Source organism: Myotis davidii, unplaced genomic scaffold (assembly GCF_000327345.1).
Source record: "Myotis davidii unplaced genomic scaffold, ASM32734v1 scaffold1496, whole genome shotgun sequence".
Lineage (NCBI taxonomy): Eukaryota > Metazoa > Chordata > Mammalia > Chiroptera > Vespertilionidae > Myotis > Myotis davidii.
The window spans coordinates 345,378-358,367 of record NW_006287744.1 but is presented as its reverse complement, the minus strand read 5'-3'; the positions used below and the strand labels follow the sequence as shown (position 1 = coordinate 358,367).

Here is a 12,990-nt window from a genome sequence, read left to right as displayed (position 1 = left end):
TATTTAAAGAATATATTTTTAAAATTGTTATTATCCTCACAAGGCTTGAAGTCAGTCAATGCCTCCATTCCAAGCTAACTCCCATTCTAATATTTTTCACATTACTTTAATGGTAATGGATGACTTGCTCGCAATCATTCTGCCTTAAAAGATGAAAAATGAAACTTGAAGACTAGTTTTATAATTCAGTGAAAGTTCAGTTCCACTGGAAAAAAAAAAACCCACAAAAAAAAAACTCCTCAATCTGATTGAGGTATGTTCGCTAAGGTTGACCCCTTCCAACTCTCCCATCCACACTCATCTTGTATACTTGTTTCATCTATCTCCTTTTGTTCATCCTCTCTATATGTCCAAACCATCTCAACATATCTAAAAAAATGTTTCATTTTATAATAATAAACACATCACAAAATAATTACAAAATAATTACACCATCACAAAAGAATTACAATTCTTAAATTGATGACAAAAATACCTGTAGGATTTGCAGCTGGTTGGAAAAATACAGGTAACCTTATGCTTTGAGTAGGTACTTTTGTCACCCGCACGCTATTTGCAGACGTGACTAGCACTAACCACTGCACTGAGACTGCTGACTGACTGGCTCACTCAACTCGCGCATGAATGGTGCGCGCCTCCCTCAAGCTGCGTATCCCACCGCTGCTTGCTCCACATCTCCTGTTGCCCGACCAACTGACACCCTCCACTTCTTCTAACTCCACTTCTTCAAAATAGACTCGCCCAGGCCGAAAACTGACTTCTGCACATGGGCCACGAAGTTTCAATCGCACGGTACATGCACACCCACCCATGGTATTTTGTGGAAGAGCCACACTCAAGGGGCCAAAAAACGGCATGTGGTTTGCAAACAGCGGTTTGCTGACCACTGGTATAAAGTATTCTCGCAGTGGGAAATTCAACCTCCCCCTTCATTTTATACTATTCATAGTGTCTAGAAGACTAGGAGACACAAAGCAATGACTCAGTAATTCTTTGGATTGCCTGATATGATTCATGTAGTGATATTCAGTGAAGCCCTTACGACATCATTCCTCTTCAAAGATTAGTTTACATAATACTCTTCTTCCACCGATGCGTTTCTCTGCTTTCCTTCCATAGGAGCTATCACAGCAAGCGTGGTGTTATTTCTCCATTTTACCCTGATTCATTGATTTATGCCAGCACATTAACTATACAAACACATTTACACACACATATAAATGAAAACTATTGTAGAAGCATTCAAGATATTTGTTTTAGTATTATTCTGTTTGTTAAGTACTCTACCCTATGTATAACAATATAAAAAGAGTAAGAATGAAGGCTATTTTGTTTTTTGTTGTTTTTTTTTTAAATATATTTTATTGAGTTTTTACAGAGAGGAAAGGAGAGAGATAGAGAGTCAGAAACATCGTTGAGAGAGAAACATCGACCAGCTGCCTCCTGCACACTCCCCACTGGAGATATGCCCGCAACCAAGGTATATGCCCTTGACCGGAATCGAACCTGGGACCTTTCAGTCCGCAGGCTGACGCTCTATCCACTGAGCCAAACCGGTTTCGGCAGGCTATTTTGAATTAATGAATAATGTTAACAAAATTATGTATGTGACTAGCATAGCTAAATGTAAAAAACATTTAAGGTCTGAGTAAATTAATTACCAGGGGAAAAACCTCCTTATTTGGGGTTTTAAAAACATCAGTTTGGAGGCAAAGCAAAATCAATTAATGTGTTGTGTTTTTTATTTTCTCTTACTGAGTTTGAACTTATGCTGGGACTTCACTGACTCTCAGGAATTACCCTTCTAAGTCTTCTGGAAAAATCCTTATTGAAGGGTCATACAAGTGTAATTTCTAGATAGATACCCTTGTGTTTAGGCTTTTTAAAAATGTTTATGGGGAAGCATCTTTCTAGGCATTTTTCTTAAAGAATCTATTGCACTACACTTTGTCAAATAGGTGATTGAAGCAAATAACATTTCTATACAACGTATAATGTGTGTGCAGTGTTATTTCCTACAGCGGTGGCCATCATAACCTACAGTGGTGAAAGCGCCTTATCCTGTAATGGTCCAACCAACTGACCATGTGGAGTTCAGCCAAACAGAACCTAGAAAAGCCCTCCTTTCTCTCTGGCTGCACACGGAGCTGTTTGTAGCAGATATTAAAATCTGGTGTCTAACTGTAACATTATGGAATTTGAAATAAAATAATAAATTATTTTAGTAAATGCATAATAATAAAATAACTAAGTGATGGCCCTTATAAAATGTTCATGAGTGGGGAAATAATAAATATGTAAAATTTTATTTAAGTTATTCAAAACACACACTAATCACATGTGCATGTATACACACACAGTTCATCTTGGAAGTATGCAGTTTTCCTCATTTGTGATTATTCCTTAGGTTCTAACTAGCTTTAGATCTGTTTCTGGTAGCAAAAGACATATAGTTAAGTTGCTTTTAGAATTTTTTTTTTAGAATCAAAACATATTGACTGTCAAGGAAAAAAAAATATATATATATGTATATAGCTAATATGCAAACTGTCCCCACTGGAGTTCAACTGGGAGACCAGTTCAATCACTCGCTATGACATGTGTTGACCACCAGGAGGGAGCACGGAATGAAGGAAGGCCCTGGCCGGCAGACTCTGACCAAACCTGATTGCCAGCCAGGGCTAGGGACCCTACCCATGCATGAATTTTGTGCACTGGGCCTCTACTTGAATGTAAGAGGGAAGAAGTGGATGTCATATCAGCTTACAGTCCAATAGTGTAACACAAAAAAAGCCTCTGAAATTTTTAAGCTACATGAAGAATTTTGCTTTGAAGGCATCGGCATGTCCAATGACATCATCTACATATATTTCATAACATTGAGATTTTTCAATGAGAATAAGAGGTGACAAACATATCTCTACTTTTAATAATTACTGTTTTAAAATTAAGAAAGGGATCAACAATTAGTAAAATGAGATGTTTTTAGCACACACTCTTTATTTATTCATGAAAAAAATCTAGCAATGGGTTGCCTTACTCTAAGATGTGTATGTCATCCTCTATCATTATAAATTAATTTGAAATAATATTTCTCTACATTTGTAATCTTGTCCACCAGAGCCTGGCTGTTGCTGATGAGATAATAAATATTATGTGTCTCTAAATGCACCGTTAGGCATTAAACAGAATGGAAAAAGCTCTTTACTGTGTAGCAATTCTTTGATATAATTAGGCTAAATTTTCCCAAAATTTTAGAGAAGTGTGGATCCATGTGAATGCAACTTTTCATGTGTAAAAAAGGAAGAAACAATCTGTGACTGTCACCAAAAAGTATGACAGTTACTGAAGAATAAATAGTTCAAAAGCTAAAGAGTATTTTTGTTCTGGAAGAGTACACTTCTTGCTGTGCTTTAAGAAAAAAAATACCATCATTCAGTAATGCCAGAACTGAATAAACAAACTTCAAGAAGCGAGATACACTACAAGAAGTCTTGTTGCCATGTGCTTTTTATAAGTAATTCAACTACTGAAAACTGTGTCCCAAAGTGAAGAATGCAGTGAGCAGAGTTTTGTGTGTCTGCACTTTGAGTCTATTCTCTGTTAACCTTTCTCTGAAAAGATATGCCAGACATTATTTTCAGACAATTGTTCTCTTCAGAGAAACACTAAGAACAAATAAGCATTTGCACTTGGAGTGTGAAGAACATTTTAATGGCGTTAGAAATAATTTTGCTTTGCTAGCTGCAAGGCTAACAAAAATAACTAAAGAAAAACAGTCCAAAGATGTGGTGAAAAGATATTTAGATTTATCACTGAACTTCGTCTGCTATTTCTCAGGCCTTTTCTTTCACCAGCTGATAATAAATGTCATGTATCCTTCAGAGTCATGTCGCAAAAGAAAAAGCATCTCTTCATTGAGGTGCAAGGTTCTTCATCTTTTCAAAAATGACAGCCATTCCAAATAAAAGGTCAAAGTTCTAAGAAAGTAATCCTTCACAGATGAAAAAAGAATTTCCTAAAACTTGGATGTTCTCTTACAATGACAAATTATCATGATACACATAACCAAGATAGATCATATTTTTTTCTTCTAAAGTAATCAGTAAAATTAAAAATCACATGTGAGGTAATATTAATTCATCTATTAAGCATATGTTAAAAATGTACTAAGTAGCTCAGTATTTTTTTTACTATTTGAGGATATCTACTCTTAAGAAACAATTTTGTAATTGATAATACAAACATACACACAACAGTACTGTCTGAAGTGGAATGTAATTAAATCCTTACTTGGGGACATATTCCACATGGGGACACTGTTATGCAATAATATAAAATACGTGCTCAAAGTTGAGCTATTCTCTGTTCCAATATTTTATCTCTTGCCTGATTCAGACCTTTGCAAATAGACCTTATCTCTATGAGCCTCAGATTTCTAATCTGTAAAGTCAATATTATTATCATTTATTCATATAAATTCCCTGAGAGATGCAGAATAGTTTATGTCCCGGCAGAAACACTTCCTTTCCCCTCCTTTCTTTCCTTGCTCCTCCCTCCTTCCCTTTCTTTATTGCACGTCCTTCGCTCCCTCTCCTTGGGAAAACAGAAATTGGGAGTAGTTTATCTGCAGTCATTTCTACTTAGGCTAAATATCTTAGAAAGAATCCTTCCGTTGCTGTTGTGTGCCAATTTTTAAATGAATGTCTATACTTCATGCCTCTGTCCTCTCATTTCCTATCTATATTCACACAATGTCCCCCACTCCCCAACCATTAGTGCTCCAAAATCAAGATTTCCCAAACAGGAAAACCAAAGTCTTCATTTATTGGGTAGGTCTTTACTTCTAATTAAAAGACTTCTAGAAAGCCTGACGCACACCCAGTAAGTGGTCTCTCAGAAGTGGATTTGTCGCCCGAAAAGACACACACCAAAAGCAACGGGTAAAGGAAGATGTTGATAGACGTATACTTACTTGTGGTCACTCCCTGAACCGTGCTCTTGTGGAAAATTGAAGGACAATATGGAAGAGAATTGGTGATGCCAGGCATTCTTATTTGATTCCAGAATATTTTCAATGTTTCAACTTTAAGAATCATGTTAGCTATTGGATCCAGATAGGTGTTCGTTATCTGCTTAAGAAATATTCTTTTAATTCCTAGTTAGTTCAGATTTCTTTTGATCTTTTATAAACCATATACGTGACAAATTTTATGGAATCTATTGATCAGATCAAATGTTTTTATCTTTTGATTTATAAATGTGGTAGAATACATTCTGGGCTTTCTCATGTTAATCCATTCTTGAGCCTGTGGATTAATTTAAATTATTCATGAAGATATGTTTTATGTACTGCCAGATTTTGATTGTTAATACAGTATTTGTTTCAGCTTTTTACATCTGTTTGTGAATAAGAGCACCATGTAATTTTTTTTGGTTACCTCACCTGTTTTGGTATCACGCATCTAGTGGCTTTCTGAGGTAAACTTAGAATAGTTTTCCCCTTTTTACTAATCTGGAAAAGCCTATTTGATAAAAGCAATGCATATCTTAAATGTGTAAAATAATTTACTGTGAAAACACGTAATTCTTTATTATTTCAAAGATCAACATTTTTAGAAATTGAAGTAAAGTTTATATAATAAAATTTAACATTTCAACCATTTTTAAGTGTACAGTTCCATAGTACTAATTACATTCACAATGGTGTGCAAACATTACAATCCATCTCCAGAATTTTTTTCATCTTTCCCAACTGAAATTCTGGACACATTGAGCACTAACTGAAGATTACATTTTAAATGCTGACTATCTATTGGTTTTTGAATATTGGTTTTAAACAGGAGAGTCCTGCTGGGAATAAAGGAGCCATAAAGAAAAATAATAGAGGAAATTTTATTTGTACAGTGTTAAGAAGATCACCAGAATTCCTCCACAAGTAACTTTTTTTTTTTTACCTAAAGTGCAATAATCATTGTAAAACCCTAGGTAAGTAAGGATTCCCCTAAAAGGAACAGTTCCCTCCCCTCACCCCAAGACTTCTATATGATATTCTGCCAAAGTGGTCAGTACATATGATTTAGTTTATAATTTGGAAATTAACTTGAGTTAGGAGTAAAATATAGTAATATTCTTGTTGACCTGGTTTAGGGTATTAAGATTCTACCCACTTCTTATGAATTCTAAATATAGATTTCTTTTGAAAGATGTTCTCCCAAAGTCTGAGACAGAACTCTCTCCCAATATGGAAATTGCTACCAGAAATTATAACAGAAATCTTGAACCAGGAAAGGAGCTATTAATCTTGAATCAACTACAATGAGGATAATTTCTTCTATCCAGTATGCAGCCTGATTACTTTGACACCCAAAAGGCTATCACTCAGTGTTGGGAACTTAAATCTTATAAGTATTCATATCAATCACACCAAGTCTCCAAAATTATTACTGATGTCTTTTCAAACTAGCGTCATCTTTTCTTTGCCTCTATATATCTACTGGACTTAAAATGTTAGACACTCCGTAGGGTTGCAGAGAGGGATTGGAGCCAGCAGTTTGCTGTGTGTATGTTGACACTGAAATGCAACCCTGTCCATTCTCAGCTTCAGGGGAAGGGTTTTCACTCAGAGATGTGTGGTAGATGTAAAAATGTATTGCAGAACTTCAGGGCTTTAATTAAAATCTCTTCCTAATATATCTCCACCATGGGGCATTAATGGTACCAAAGTACAAATTGGTAGTTACAGAATAGGCACTGGGATATAAAGTATAGTATAGGGAGTATAGTCAGTAATCCTATAGAATAAAAGCCTAATATGCAAATAGACTGAACCACAGAATGACTGGTGGAACAACTGGTCATTATATGAACCACAGAATGACTGGTGGAACAACTGGTCACTATAAGGTGCACTGACCACGAGGGGGCAGACACTCAACAGAGGAGCTGTCCCAAGCCTGCAGGCCCCAGGCCAGCCAAGGTAGGTGCCAGCAGGGGCTCTCTCATCGCCCCACCATTCACCCCACACATCAGCCCTGACTGCCGGCCAGGCCTAGGGACCATACCCATGCACAAATTTCATGCACTTGGCCTCTAATATTGTAATAACTATGTATGGTGTCAGATAGGTACTAGATTTATTGAGATGATCACTTAGTAAGTTATATAATGCCTAATAACTGGGTTGTGTACTTGAAAGTAATACAATATTTTATGTCAACTCTAATTGAAAAATAAAAATTTATTTTAAATTTAAAAAATAAAATCATAATGAACTCCCATTTGATCCAGTGATTCCACTTCTAGGAATATATCCCAAGAAACCAGAAACACCAATCAGAAAGGATATATTTATCCCTATGTTTATAGCAGCACAATTTACCAAAGTGAAGATCTGGAAACAGCCTAAGTGCCCATCAGCAGATGAATGGATTAGAAAACTGTAGTACATCTACACAATGGAATACTATGCTGCTGTAAAAAATAAAGGAATTCTTACCATTTGCAACAACATGAATGGAACTGGAGAGTATTATGCTAAGTGAAATAAGCCAGTCAATGAAAGAAAAATGCCACATGATCTCAATCATTTATGGATAATAAAGACCATTATAAACTGATGAACAAAAATAGATACAGAGGCAGAGCAGCATTGAACAGACTGTCAAACTACAGTGGGAAGGCTGGGGAGGGTTGGGGGGACTGGAGAGTGGGTAAGAGATCAACCAAAGGACTTGTATGCATGCATATAAGCATAACCAATGGATATAAGACACTGAGAGGTAGGGGAGGCTGGGGGAATGTAAAGGGGGGGCGGGAAGGAGACATATGTAATACTCTTTGTGATACTTTAAGCAATAAAACAAAATTTTAAAAAAATCATAATGAAAGAAAATATTCTGTTTTAAGTGAATTTACAGAGAATTGGAAAAGTCTGCATCTGAATATTAGTACTGGATACATTCTAAAGACAAAATGATGCTAGTATTAGCCATTGGTACCATCACTAATGCAAGGGCTTTGAAAAGCATACACTTTAGTTTAGAGTCAAAAAAAACTTTTTATGTAAAGATCAATATAATAAATATTTGGACCTTTACAGACCATATAGTTCTCTTATAACTACTCAAGTCTGTTGTTGCAGTAAAAAAAAAAAAAAGCCATAAAAATATGTCAATGAATGGGCAGGGGTGGGTTTTAATAAGTGGACAGAGGGTTAGATTTAACCCCAAAGCCATAGTTTTCCCACCTCTGCTTTAGCAGGAATTTTACTCTCATGTCTTCCACTACCTCTATGAGGTAGCAAATTAATAACTCACATATGTCTGTTACTTCCAAACTCCCCAATACCCCTACCACGTTTACAATTTGAGTTTGATTTAGTTATATTTGAACAAAATTATGATTCAAGTGACTTATATCCAAGGGAAATTTTTTTATTTCTAACTGGTTAGGCTTTGGGAGATTGATTCTGTTTTGATCTTTAATCTTAGACTATTTATTTATTTGAGTTTTGCCTCAAATATATTCTAAAGGCAAAACATTATTGTAGAAGGCTCTGGTCATCCAGGCACATTGTTCCACCTGCATCTTGAAGATATCAGAGTGTTTGTATGGAGACTATGCATCATTCCAGAGTGTCTTCTTTGGGTGACATATGAGCATTTTTTCTTTCTTTTTTACTGAATTTATTCGGTGACATTGCCTAATAAGATGACACAGGATACAAGTGTACAATTCCATAACACATCATCTGAATATTGCATTGTGTGTTCACCACCCCAAGTCAAGTCTCTTTCCATTACCTCTATACCTTCTTGTACCTTCCTTCCCCACCCTTTTCCTCTGGTAATCCCCATACTGTTATCGGTGTCTATAAGATTTTTTTGTGGTTTTTCTTTTCTTGCTAAATCTCCTTACTTTTTAACCCAGTCCCAAAACATATAAGCATTGTTATATAACTTGTTCACAATGAGTACAGTGGCACTGGTAGTGTTTTTAAAAATTTAGTCCCAACATGGATATTAAATCCAGATGACTCAGCCTGTACTTATATGAGGTTATGCTTCCCAAAAAGTGTGCAGATAGCTCACAGGGGTGTCAAGGAATATGTTAAATTTTCAAAGAAAAAATGTGATAATATCAGTCTATTTATGTATTTATCTGTCTATTTATAACTCTATATTCCTGACTTGTTCTTTTGAACCCTTTACACCAGTCTTAATTAAGCTCAGTAAAAATTTTATTTATTTGTCTAATTATGAGTTTTCTGTTATATATTTATTTTTCTAATTCTAGAGTTTGTATTACTGAGGCATTAATTATGCCAAAGCTATATACAATATCTCTTAATATTTTTCTCTCTTTATTTTCATCTCTTCATCTTTTTGCTCTTTCTAAAATAAATCATTGGGTTACTCCTCTAGATCTTTTAAATTATTTGTAACTATTGGCCCGGTGCACAAATTCATGCACATTGTAAAGAAATTAATTAGAAGAAATATTTTAATATCACTATTTTCCCTTTCTCTATAATAGAAGTGTCAGAGATGAAAGAAAAATAGTAAAATGTACATGGAAATAATATATAAATTGATTAATAAATAATAAATAACAACATGATATAACAACAAAGACATGATATAAAAACAACAGTGATGCAAACAATAACTGATAAAGTGATTAAACTTATTCTAATATCTCCCTGTACACCACATTAAGAGTAAAAACACTTTCAGAGTGCTTGACTAATTTTCCTTGTGAGGAAGTATTTACAACTTTAACTGTAACATCACCATCCTCTCTTTCCACAGATCCTGTTAATACTTCAGCTTCAAGAAACACACTCATGCAATTGGCACCAGCAAGAACTTTATAGGCATTGCGCATGCTCAAGTCAACATTTATTTCTAAATTGTCAGTGTGCATCATATGTACCAACTGTCAGTCAGTTGAATGGTTGGACTGACGGACATCTGGTCACTTAGCCTTTTAGATGATAGATAGATAGATAGATAGATAGATAGATAGATAGATAGATAGATAGATGATAGATAGATAGATAGATAGATAGATAGATAGATACTACTTAGCTCTTATTATATTTATTTACACAAGCACCTTTGTCTTTGGGAATTTGAGAACAACCTTTCCCAGAGCCTAATCTTCAGTTCTTCTAAGGCCAGAACTTCTGTATGAAAGCAGAATTCCTGGTCAAGGTGAGAATTAAATGTTTTGGATGAAATGACATAATCCAATCCATCTACCCTTGTTCGAATAGTCCTCATAAACCACCATTTAAGTTCCACCATTGTCCTGTTCCATACATAGGTAGCAACTCTTTGTGAATGCCTTCTTATTGAACCTTATCCTTGTCTCTGTGATTTTTTTAATACCACCTGATAAACTTCATTTTTGTCATTCAAATTCATTTTCAAAAATATTTAGAGTCTCGAGCTCTACCTGGTAGCGAAACGTACATGCTCTGGTTCTTCAGTACCAGCGGCTGCCATGGAAGTCGTTTGATCCCTCTGGGCACATCTGTGCCACACACTCCACCGACATAAGCCGCAGTCATGGTAAAGCTTGCAAAGGCTGGTAAAAATCAAGGTGACCCCAAGAAAATGGCTCCTCCTCCAAAGGAGGTAGAAGAAGATAGTGAAGATGAGGAAATGTCAGATGAAGAGGATGAAAGCAGTGGAGAATATATTATCATTCCTCAGAGAAAAAGGTATGAAGGCTACCACAATTCCAGGAAAGAAGGTGATGGTTTCCCCAACAAAAAAGATTGCAGTTGCCACACCAGGCAAGAAAGCAGTTGTCACCCCTGGCAAAAAGGCAGTGGCTATGCCAACCCCTGGCAAAAAGGCAGCAGTTACACCAGCCAAAGCATTAGCCACATCTGGTAATAAGGGAGGCACACCAGGCAAAGCATCGGTAGCAACCCCTGGAAGAAGGGAGCAGCCACCTCAGTCAAGGAAGTAAAGAATGGTAAGAATGCCAAGAAGGAAGATAGTGATGAGGGAGATAATGATGGCAGTGAAGAGGATGAGGAGGAGGAGGAGGAGGATGAAGATAAGGATGATTTGAGCCAGCAGTGATGAAAGCTACTGCTGCTGCTCCTGCCTCAGATGATGAGGATGATGATGAAGATGAGGATGATGATGAAGATGAGGATGATGAAGAAGGAGATGACTCTGAAGAACCTTTAGAGATTTCACCAGCCAAAGGCAAGAAAACTCCCATCAAAGTTGTTCCTGTGAAGGCCAAGGGCACAGCTGAAGATGAGGATTAAGAGGGCGAGGATGAAGAGGATGATGATGAGGAAGAGGAGGAGGAGGAAGAGCCTGTCAAAGAAGCACCTGGAAATCTGGAAATCGAAAGAAGAAAATGGCCAAACAGAAAGCTGCTCCTGAGGCCAAGAAACAGAACGTGGAAGCCACAGAACCAACTATGACTCTCAATCTCTTTGTTGGAAACTTGAACTTCAGCAAGTCTGCTCCTGAATTAAAAATGGGTATCAGTGATGTTTTTGCTAAAAATGACCTTGCTGTTGTGGATGTCAGAATTGGTGTGTGCCAGAAGTTTGGCTATCTAGATTTTGAATCTGCTGAGGACTTGGAAAAAGCCTTAGAACTCACTGGTTTAAAAGTCTTTGGCAATGAAATTAAACAAGAAAAAACAAAGGAAGAAGACAGTAAAAAATGATCGAGATGCAAGAACACTATAGGTAAAAATCTGCCTTATAAAGTTACTCAGGAGGAATTAAAAGAAGTATTTGAAGATGCTATGCAGATCAGATTAGTCAGCAAGGATGGAAAGAGTAAAGGGATTGCCTATGTTGAATGTAAGACAGAAGTTGATGCAGAGAAAACCTTCTAAGAAAAGCAGGGAACAGAAATAGATAAATGATCCATTTCTCCATACTATACTGGAGAGAAAGTTCAAAATCAAGACCATGGAGGTGGAGAGAACAGCACTTGGAGTGGTGAATCAAAAACTCGGGTTTTAAGCAACCTTTCCTACAGCGCAACAGAAGAAATTGTTCAGGAAGTATTTCAGAAGGCAACTTTTATCAAAGTGCCCCAGAACCAAAATGGCACATCTAAAGGGTATGCATTTATAGAATTTGCTTCATTTGAAGATGTTAAAGAAGTTTTAAAATCCTGTAATAACAGAGAAATTGAGGGCAAAGCAATCAGGCTGGGATTACAAGGACCCAGAGGATTGCCTAATGCAAGAAGCCAGCCATCCAAAACTCTGTCCAAGATCTGTCTGAGGAGACTGCGGAAGAGGCATTGAAGGAGTCATTTGATGGCACTGTCCGGGCAAGGACAGTCACTGACCTGGAGACGGGCTCTTCCAAAGGCTTTGGTTTTGTAGACTTCAACAGTGAGGGAGATGCCAAAGCTCCAAGGAGGCTGTGGGAGATGGTGAAATTGATGGAAACAAAGTTACTTTGGGCTGGGCCAAGCCTAAGGGTGACGTTGGCTTCGGGGGACGTGGTGGAGGCAGAGGTGGCTTTGGAGGCAGAGGAGGTGGCAGAGAAGCCGAGGTGGATTTGGTGGCAGAGTCTGGGGAGGTTTTGGAGTCGAGGAGGCTTCAGAGGAGGCGGAGGAGGAGGAGGAGGAGGCCATAAGCCACAAGGAAAGAAGACGAAGTTTGAATAGTTTCTTCTGTCCCTGTCTTTCCCTCTTCCCTTTGAAAAAGAAAGGACTCTGGTGTTTTTACTCTGTTACCCGATCAATGACAGAGCCTTCTAAGGACATTCCAAGACAGCATACAGTCCTGTGGTTTATTTGAAAATCCATTTCAGCGGTTCTCAACCTGTGGGTCGCGAACAATGAAAATACATCCTGATATTTACATTACGATTCATAACAGTAGCAAAATTGCAGTTATGAAGTAGCAACGAAAATAATTTTATGGTTGGAGGTTACCACAACATGAGGAACTGTATTAAAGGGTCGCGGCATTAGGAAGGTTGAGAAC

General features: G+C 37.0%; 1 pseudogene; it reads left to right on the top strand.

Moving 5' to 3' along the window:
* Nucleotides 1–10,552: 10,552 nt before the first annotated feature.
* On the top strand, nucleotides 10,553–12,783 carry LOC102763671 (annotated as a pseudogene).
* The last annotated feature ends 207 nt before the right edge of the window (nucleotides 12,784–12,990 follow it).